Below are 10145 nucleotides of genomic sequence, written 5' to 3' on the forward strand. Positions count from 1 at the left end.
CTGCCTCCATCTCTCGCGTGGTACACTTGCTGTCACCAATAATATATTCCCTTTGATTCCCTTCCTCACTTTCTTCCTTCCATAGCCCTCCAGAATACATGGGGAAATTTGCATTTCCCTCTTAACAGTGCGAGACTGAGGAAGAGCGAAGATAACTCCTGACACACGCAGCGGGGAACGGCATCACAGACAAGTGTTATTTGACATACATGCAGGAGTGCCCTACACAGCTCCTTTGGCAAAGCACTGCTCCCCAGCCAGCCAGATTCCTCTTGTGATAAGAGCCATTCAGCTCACATTTTCAAAGACAGCTCCACACACCTCTAGCAAAACGGGAGATATCAGCGCTCCTACCCTCCACACTCTCCAGCACCCCAGCAGAGAAATTTACAAGGAAATAGATTTTGCTCAAAATAAGCATTCAGAAAAAAAGTGCTGGGAATGTCAACATATCCCCATCACACACATTATTGTACACTTTCTGTCAAGAATCGTTTCAGCCACGTTTAAGCTGTATTATTCTACATGAGGTGCTTGCTAGGTGGAAAGCTACTCTTTGGTCTTTCTTGTGTCCCTTATTTTTTTCAAGGGAAATGAGATGAGTTTGTTCCAACATTTAGTTTTTAAATACTGCATGAGTGATTGTTTTTTCTTGACACATGACTTGCTTTAGAGGATTTTCCAGACTTCACTGGTTGTACCCAAAGGTCTCCTTGGTCTGCCAAAATACAGCTAATGCAACCAAAGCATTTAGTCACTCCAGAAGAGCTGCAGGTGTGCCTAAATTTAGGATTATGTTTCATGGTTTTTGTGCCTATATTATATATTATTATATTACATATTTGTTATTATATTATATATTTGTGCTTTTTTTTGGCAGGGCACAGAGCACCTCTAAACATTAAAGCCACAGATCCATCGTTCAGTCTCTAGCAGCTGTTTCTTTTTAGATTGTTCAATAAAATAACAGACTTAGCCACTCTGTTTCTGTGGTGTTTGCTGATGAATTTTTAAAATAAAAAGATTACTGGAATAACCCACATTAATATAATGGATTTATTGTTAGCAGAATGGAGCAGTGAGTCACAACTGATCTGACAATGGGGAAAACACGTCAGCTTTATAACAAGGGGATTAAATCTGAGGTGTGCCTGTCTTGACCACTGAGAAAGATTCTACTGTAGATATCACTCAGATTAAAAACACAACCTTATAAGAAAACTGAAGACAAAACCTGTGGTTAACAAAACTTAGACTTACATACAGCTATCCAGTGTTCTAAAGGTAAAAATCTAGTTCAAACACTGTAGATGAACACACTTGAGTTCACTGCAAGTGTAAAACTCAATTATATCAACACACATAGGCCCCTAAAGGACAACAAGAAGAGAACTTCTTTCTGATCACAATTAGCAGCTGGCTGACATCCCTCAGCAGGAAGACCAACATCCTTTCTTAGATTTCATTCTAATGAGTGCAATGGTGGAAATAGCAATATTATTTATGTAGGCCCCAATCCAAGACAGCACTTAATCTTATCAGCAGGAATTTTAACCCCACCATACGGCTGAGGCAAAGAGGTTAGTAGGATTAAAGAGTGATTAGTTGTTCACAGCCATGGTTCAAAAAAGTGTTTGTGTGTGCAAAGAGCACTTCACCATTCAGGTCCCAGAGACAACCAGTCCAAGGTTTTTTGTTGACTTCCCCCTGGGAAGGCTGGAGGAGTGGGGACAGCATGTGGCAAAGGGGCAGCTTCCCCGGGACACTACAGACTCTTGGGAGCAGCTGGAGTAGAAACAGGCTAAACCAGCACTGCTCAAAGCAGCAATACACAGCAACTACTACAGCGGTGGCACAATAATTACTTTCTTTTCCTCTCCCTTTGCTTGCCCTGCCAAGTCCAGCTCGGCTGTACTGACAGCTTTCAATGTCTCAAGAAGCTGTAGTTCATGCTACAGAGACTTTACATCTTTCTCACTGCTTGGAAACCTTGCAGCAATGCAAAGAAATCGCCAAGAAAAAAAAAAATACGGGCCTTTACACTTTGGATATGGAGAGTATATATTGATATTAAAGAGAAACCTGACGGGAAGAAAATGAGAAATGCAAGTAAAGCCACCCACTGCATAAATTCTCAATTGGTTTTGAGGGTTTCACCCCCCTTATTTTTTTTAAAAAAAAAAGAGACAAATTTTTTTTTAAAAGAAAAAAAGGTTTAGTTTTCCCTTCTTTGTGTCAGTGTCTCCTAAAGCATAGCATCTACCTGTGGCTTCAGAAAGTCTCTCTGCTTTAATACCTGTGCTTTCCAGGATGTGTTACAGGTTTCTCCTTTTCTTCCTTGAAATTGGAATCCTTCATATCCATTGTTTTTTAATTTGCTGCATGGCTACCTTTACTGAAACTATATTAAAAAGGATGTATTGTTAACTCCTTATGTTTTAAAACTTTTATCCTGATATCCTCTGTTTCTATGTGTGTTTCGTAGCAGTAATATTACATTTTTGCAAGACTTTTAAAGTCCTTAACTTTGACCTTGGAAAATTTTTAGCCTTTTGTTTTAAAGTTGCTTTTTTCCCACTTTTTATGCAAGAAAGAAAAAAATAGTGCAAATAGAGGGAAAGTCTTAAGCAAATCATGTGTCTTGTTACTTTAGTCTTTGATACAGTTTGGCTGTACTACTTGGAGGCTTTCATCTGCTTTATGAACATTCATGATTATTTTAGAACAGTGCTTTATTGCAACCTCCCAGCTAAGCAGCTTTTCTAGGCCTGTGTGAAGGATTTGAGGCTACAGAGGAAAGTTAGCCAGGTTGTTCTAAAATGCCTTCAGTGGTGATTCTACTTAATTTGTCCCATTATCTTCAAATAGGCCACATTCCCTTAGTCCATCAGGACATGCTGCCCCTGGGAAGAGTGGTGACAGAGAGTGGTAGAACCAACTTCAGTTTAGCTACACCACCACAGAAAGACAAGTTAAATTACCTTCATGAAACTATCAATATTCCCATTCACTGATCCACCCTGAAATGGATTTCTACTGCCATTGTACTTCCTTTTCTCTTCAGGGAATCTGTTCTATATGTTGTCATATGTACGTGTGGCATACAGTATTTGAAAGAATTTGTATTGTGTTTTATTTCTCTCAAGCAAAAGAATAGTAGTAAATAACCTGTACAGTTATGTCTAGGTCAAAGCAATATCTCCTAATATAATTACAAGCCCATAAAAGCCTGAGGCACACATGCAGGTCCATAACACAGCATTCATCACCACAATAACTAATTTAGAGCTTCTTGTTGATTCTGCCGCCCCACCCCCCTTACAATACCTAGAAACATCTGTCTTTTTATTTTCCTATGCCTATGAAACCCATAGACCTGCTCTGGGCTGGTGTCTTCTGCACTACTGGGACACAAGTAGAAGGTCACATTTGTGGGGTCCTGAGTACTCAGTGTCTATTACTTATGGCTGATGTGACCTTAAGGCACGCCAGGTTTTAAGCTGCATGTACTGAAATATTACTTCTTGCAGAACCAATATTACTTAGCCCTTAAAGAAATGGTGCATCAGGCAGGTTAAATCTCCTCACTGATAAGAAAAATCGAATCAGCCAAGTTTGGTAGGTGAAGTGTTCACCCTTCCCCCCACCCACCATTTCATAATCCTCAACTCTAAAATACAACATTTTATCTTATCTTTTTGCCCAAGACTTGAATGGCATGTGCTGTTCTGTGCTCTGCAAAGGCTAAATTGACATTTTTAAGTCATCACCTTGAGAACAACTGAAGGTGCACAGAAGCCTTGGCACACCTTCCCATATCCTTGCGGCATTAAACAACAAATGTTCTCGACACAGAAAGAGCAGGAGTCACATGCTGTGGTTGCTTAAAAGATATAATAAGGTGTGCCAGTCATTTGGAATTTCTCAGAGCAACTGAGACCAGCCCAAAGCTATTATTTATTGCTTTCACACCCTATAATCCCTTCGCCCTCCCTTTGCAGAGAGATTATAATTGTTTTAAAAACACCTGTATTAGAGGAAAGTTCAGCTCAGGTAAAAATTTGATTTAGACTTCTAAAAAACAGAATTTGGACTGGAATCAAAAACACAGCATTACAAACTGTCGCCTACCAACCTCAGTAATCAAGACACACTTTACCTGTTCTGTTCACAATACAGACCAAAGTTATCTGCACTTTTCACACCAACATTATCAGCCCAGCTTTAATATTTATTGCTGGTGATGTAAAAAAATATGAACACATCAAAGCATTTTTTTTCTGTCTCAAACTCAATTTGCAACATGGGCTGCAAAGCTGACAAAAATTTTCTTCCCTATGGCAAACTGAGCTCCCACTGGATTTCTGGCATTTTCTTCCCTCTGTTTCAGAGAAGAATTGGGGTCTCCCATACAGGTTATTTGTGTAGAGGTTTTCATCTCTGTCAGAGCTCCTTCACTTGGGTAAATTTCCCTTGAGTCCCAGTTGGGGGTCCATGGAGGAAGCCTCATCCCAAGTTGAATTGTCTTCCTCTCGGGGTCTTTAAAGGGACACAGGAAAGGGACCTCTTTAAGAGCCTGTGTTTGAAAATCTGCATGTGCACACTCCCAAGGGCCTGTCCTAGGTGATTTTGAAAACCATGGGTTATGCTCAAGACAAGCAGAGCCTTGTGAAAGGAGATGTCTGGTGTCACCACAGGTGGCCACTGTGGTCCATGGAGCAAGAGTTTAATCCAAACTAGAGATATGAGTTACTGCAGGCTGGACTGAAGTGTCTGGGGTGATTTTGTAATATTCTTCTGTTCCCTAAGTATCAGTCTCCAGAATACATCACAGGACTAGAAGAATTTTCAGCCTTAATCTGAAGGTTACTGAATAAAATGTATGCAGTATTGCCATTCTCTTTTTTTCCTTTCCACATATTTCAGAGGCCCCCCCTTTTATTTTGCTAAGAATATGCTTTACTGCTAATACACATATTGCTGATGCTATAGAAAAAACTCAGTTCCCAGACTCCTAAAAAAATAATTTTTTTATTGATCAAAGCACTGCAAATATTCTAAGAAGGGTTCATTTTAAATTATGCAGCACAGAATCAACTTGGAAATTTCAAAGTGCATCATGAGATGCTTTGAAAATGCTTCAATCAACCCTCACATAGCTTAAAAATCCCTCTGTTCTGATTTTGCATAAACAAGCATGCCCTGTCCTTACTGATGCTGTGAGCACTACCAGCAAGGTGCTAATGAGGATTTTTGTGTGTGTGTGAGAGCAGGGATCTATCTCTTAACAAAGAATTGAACTAATCTGACAAGGTCACTTCTATATAAGCAGCCAAACATCTGTCAGCCTGTAATGACTTCTTCTGATCAATAGTGACATGGCCAGATTTGAAACTGGCAACCTGGAGGCAAAAGGCTTTGTACCCTGTTACTAATCTCCTGAGCTCTCTAGCCCCCTCCAAGGTGCCGCTTTCTAATGAATACATTCTACATTCAAAATGACAAATAGCTTCAATTAAAAGGAGATCTCGGGGAAAACATTCCAACTGTTGAATGGAAGACCCCACAGCATTACTCATTTATTCTTTTAGGCCACTGGAGTTAATATGTCAGTTCTATAAATTAAAAGTTTCTATGTGAATCATGAAGAAAGATGCCTGGGAGCTGCATTGTCTTGAGACACGAGCCGCTCCTCCTGCGCTCGCCAGGAGGTGGGAAGCACGGGCTGGGATCAAGAGAGATGCACCCCTGAAAATGTCACTGGTGTCCACAGAATTGAAGCCCTGCCTCTCTTAAGACTTTGCAGTAGCTTTTAAAATACAGCAAGGATTGCAGACACTGCAACAGGGAGGAAACTGGGTGAGCTCAGTTATCATGAGGGGAAGAGCTCGCTGTTTCCCTCATCCCTGTGAAGCTGGGTGGAGGAGGTAGAAAGGCCAGCTTCTGCAAAACTGAACTTTAACAAGAACAATTATTTGTCATGCCATTACCTGCAAGCACTTTCTTTCAGCCTTGGTTGCTGGCAGCAGATGGAAGGCTAACACAGGGGTCTAAGTGAACAATTGCCTGCTTTGTGCACCCCACAGACCTTCTGACCACTTTGATGGTGCGCTTTTCAAAGATAAGCCTTTAATTCAGATATTCAGAGTCTGATCCTGATGTTCCTTCTGAAGCCTGAGGTCAAGTGAAAGCTGTGCAGTTCATAATGTTCCTCACAGACATGCACACCAGGCAATCCTGAGTCCACCTGAGCTGCAGAGCAGCAAGTTCAGGAGGTGAGATGGAGAGACTGTGCTGGAAGAAATCTGTAAAAAACCTTGCCTTGATTTTAAACAAATTATTATAGAAGCATATATAGGTGGTAGGGCAATAAGAAATGCAGTGAAGTTTATTGGATCACATAACTCGATTAAGCTTAAGCTTTGCTGCTTAAGCACTCTTGAGGGAGCTGAATGAGGACAGAGGCAGAGACGATAGAGCAGCCCTGAAGCTTTTTGGCCAGAGCTCCTCACTGCTGAGTCTTACAGAGGATTTGCATGCACCCTGCAGCCCCCAAATCCCCTGAGCCAGGCAGTCTGTGATCAGCTATCCCAGTACAACTTGGACCAGCTCCACCAATTTACATCCCACTCTTGTCTCACAGCTGGATGCCTCAGGAGTGGCTTCACGTGGCCTGTGCTGCCCTGAGCTCTGTTGTGCAAAGAGGCCCTCATCTTGCTCTCTGCTGCAGCTGCCCCTCTGGGATCCCTCTGTCAAGTCAATATTTCAATCTCTGATGGTTTGTGCCCTGTTGCCTCTACATTAAATTCCACCAGAGGCAAACTGGGCATGAAGTGTGACCATGTGAGCTCTTCTAAAATGTCTCCCTGCTACTTCTACTGGCACGAAGGCACAAAGCAGAAGGCAGCAGGAAATTAGATCAGGAGTTTTAAAGTGGTTAGAAGCTGCTCCAGAGGATTATATTGTCTGTAAAAAAGAATTCAGAGGCAGGAAATCACACTACTGCTTTGGAACCTCTTCTATTCATGACACTGCTGTGAAATATGAACTTTCTCTTCCTCTCCCCAAACTCTTCGAAGAGTTTTCTCTGACTTGACTGAAAGGTCATCTAGGTGGTTTGGTCCAGGAATTCCAATCTGTCATTTTTCAGGTTCAGGGGTTACCAACTCTACTTGTCTCAGCAATTTGAAAAGCCTTCAGATACTATTATCTTCAGTTCAGACCAGTGAAGGTTTCTGCTAATGAGCTCCAAGAAGAAAAAAATTATTGTCTCATAAGGAAATACTAAAATGACAAAGATGATTCTTCTTGTCAACTGAATAGCTAAAAAAACAAGCCCAACACAGCTGAACTGCAGTTCTGGATCATGTCTGTGCTCATTTCTGTAAGACTCCAGGGTGTAAAAGTACCCACCAGTTTGAATGAGAACCTGATGAACTGAAATCCTCAAGATCTGATTACACAAAAAGTTCAGGAAAATTATCATCAACAGGCCTTGTTCATTAGCAGTGATGCCATTGTCAAAGAAATTGTGAAAGGGGTGCAGCACATATGCAAGCTGAATGCCTGCAATGACACAAAATTAGATGTTATCACAGCATATCCTAAGCACTTAGGCAGTACTATGAAGTTTTCACAAGTACAAAATTACCTACCTTCACTTTCACAGTAAAAGCCATTGCTGCCATATCATCAAATTGCAAAAGTGGCTAGTACAAAATAGAGCAGTGAACTAATAGTAAAAGACCACTCACCATAGCCCTATCTTAAGTGTATCTTGCTCTGTGGCTTAAAACTTCAGCAAAGTCAAAGCCACAATAAAGTTTCTCATTAATTATCTAAGATGTGACGTGGCTGAGGAATAGCTGGTTTGGCTTTTGGCTGAATTCTGAGCACATTTCGGGGTACACCATTAGTCTGATGTGCCTTATACCCACAAAAATGTTCTGTTTGTACACACTTGGCGATTTTACCCTCTGCCATTATCTGAATCCAGGATACACAACCCACTAAACTTCACTCTGCATTTACAGGAATTCATTTAAATGAAGCTTTCACAGGTCCATTCAGCCATCTAGTGTATCGCTCCATTTAAAGTCTATTACACAAAGCATAGCAGCAGGCAGATAGAAAACTTGGCCTCAATTTTTTTTGGCTCTCATCTTGAAGATCTGGAACTTGAAATCCATCCTAGCAAGATATCTGTGCGATAATTTATTTTAGCTTTGTAACAAACGTGAATTCTCTGGTGCTTCTCTCCTACTGTATGAAATGCTGAGGAGTCTGTTCAGATTTACAGTTCACTGATCTGTGCTTAAAGTATCTATTACAATAAGCAGAGGAGTGAATGGAAGGGAAAATTGTCTATCAGCACTCTCAGAGAGGTGAAGTTTTCAAGAATAGCAATCACAAAAGTTATGAAACAACTCCATTTTGCAAGTGTAGCTCTGAGAACATTTCCCCATCAGCTCCAGTAAATTGCAACATGGCTGGGTGTATCTGTCAGTATATTAGTGTCACTATTAGACACCTGAGAGAAACAGGGTATCTGCAGAACTGGAGAGTGAGAAATGAACACCAGCACTTAAAAAGCAATTCAGTGGTAAATGCCTGTGTTTTCACTGGGAAGCAGCTACACAGAGCCAGCTGAACTGCAGTTCAGGGCTGTTGGGAGCATTCAGAGGGCTTTAACCTGAAGAAGCACCAAATGTCACTACAGTTACTTACATAACTGTCCAAACTGCTTTGTAACAAGTCATTTAAGGGCTTAAGGTAGTTTAAGGATTTTCTTGATAGTTACACTGATGTTACCACAGCACTTACTTTACAGTTTGCTAATATTTTTGATAAAATTTTTATAAAGATTCAAAACTCTAAACAATAACCTAAATTCAGGAAAAAAACCTACAAACCAAAATCAAACGACCAGATAAAATCCCATATGATTTATGTTAGAAAAGACAAACTTTTATGTCAGCTTCAGTACTGCAGTTTTCTACTTCATGTAACTGGTATGATTTGAAGGTCTAAGAGGAAACTCACCTTGCTAGCTGGCTTGCCTGTCTTCCTGAATACATTTTTAGTGAGGACCAAAGGGCTAACTCTTTGAAAGAGTAATTTATTCTTACAGAAATATTATTATTAATAATATTAGTATTATCAAAAGAAGCCTGAGGGACTCTCCTGAACCCTACATCGCATCAACACTAACCAAGCACCATCTGTAGGATCTTCATCAAGCCCAAATCTGTAACTCAGCTGCACCTTAGCACCTGGGCATGAGGATTATTGGTAACAACTGCTGATTCATTTGATTGTTATCGTGCTTGGGGGTGGCACTGCCTCCTTTCATGTCTGTCAGCACTCAACACACAATAACAGTTAATTGTAATTGGTAACCATCACTAAACCTGTGCCAAAGCCCAATTTGACTTCAGATTCCTGGCTGAAATACTAGAAGCATGTATAAACTGCACACATTTCACTACTCCTTACACCCCAAAACAGCAAGGCTTTCTGCTTTTCTGGGCAGGATCAGCTGGAGGAACCTTAGTGCTCATGAGATGTAAGGACCTAGATCTTATCCACCCTTTCTTTCTTTCTTCGTGGGCTGTAAGGCTGCACCTCAGCACCAGCCCCGGCAGCTCACAGAGGTGGCAACTTTGTAGGTGCTCTCCTTTATCACTGGCTCAGGCTTTCTTGGCTCCTCCAAGCTACAGCAGAAACTTCAACCCAGTTTCCCAAGGATAAATGTTATCGTCATGAATTATCACAACCAGCACCAAGTATTTTCAGCACCCTATAAAAAAAATCCAAAAAAACAACACAGGGATCTGCAGTGCAGAATTTAAAGTGAATCTGCCCTGTGCAATGACTTAAGTGTTGAAATGTCTCAGCATGTCAGCTCAGACAGCCAACACAATGTCATCACCCCGCTGAAAAGCAGGGTTAGCCACCACGGGAAAAGCAAGGAAGGGTGGGATAATACTCCAACCCTCATGCATCATGCTGAAGGGCTGCAGCCTGTGGGAGGCATGGACAACACCCACTGTCAGCAACCTGGGCCTGAAACACCCTGGAGTTAGAGGAGTACCTCTGCCATCACATAATTAATGCTTCCCTTCTCTCTTCCGCTTGCTTACAAA

At 41.2% G+C, this 10145-nt stretch overlaps 1 protein-coding gene across 3 annotated transcripts in view; it reads right to left on the bottom strand.

Annotated features, from left to right (window-relative positions):
- CCSER1 (coiled-coil serine rich protein 1) overlaps positions 1-9237 on the bottom strand; it is a 648564-nt gene extending 639327 nt beyond the window's left edge. For all 3 annotated transcript variants that reach the window (XM_086888615.1, XM_086888607.1, XM_086888608.1), the window contains exon 1: positions 9043-9237. The gene's annotated coding sequence lies outside the window, so the exon portion shown is untranslated. The remainder of the gene's footprint in view (positions 1-9042) is intronic.
- Between the last annotated feature and the right edge of the window lie 908 nt (positions 9238-10145).

This window comes from Cyanistes caeruleus, chromosome 5 (assembly GCF_971803275.1).
Source record: "Cyanistes caeruleus chromosome 5, bCyaCae1.hap1.1, whole genome shotgun sequence".
In the NCBI taxonomy this organism is placed as follows: Eukaryota; Metazoa; Chordata; class Aves; order Passeriformes; family Paridae; genus Cyanistes; species Cyanistes caeruleus.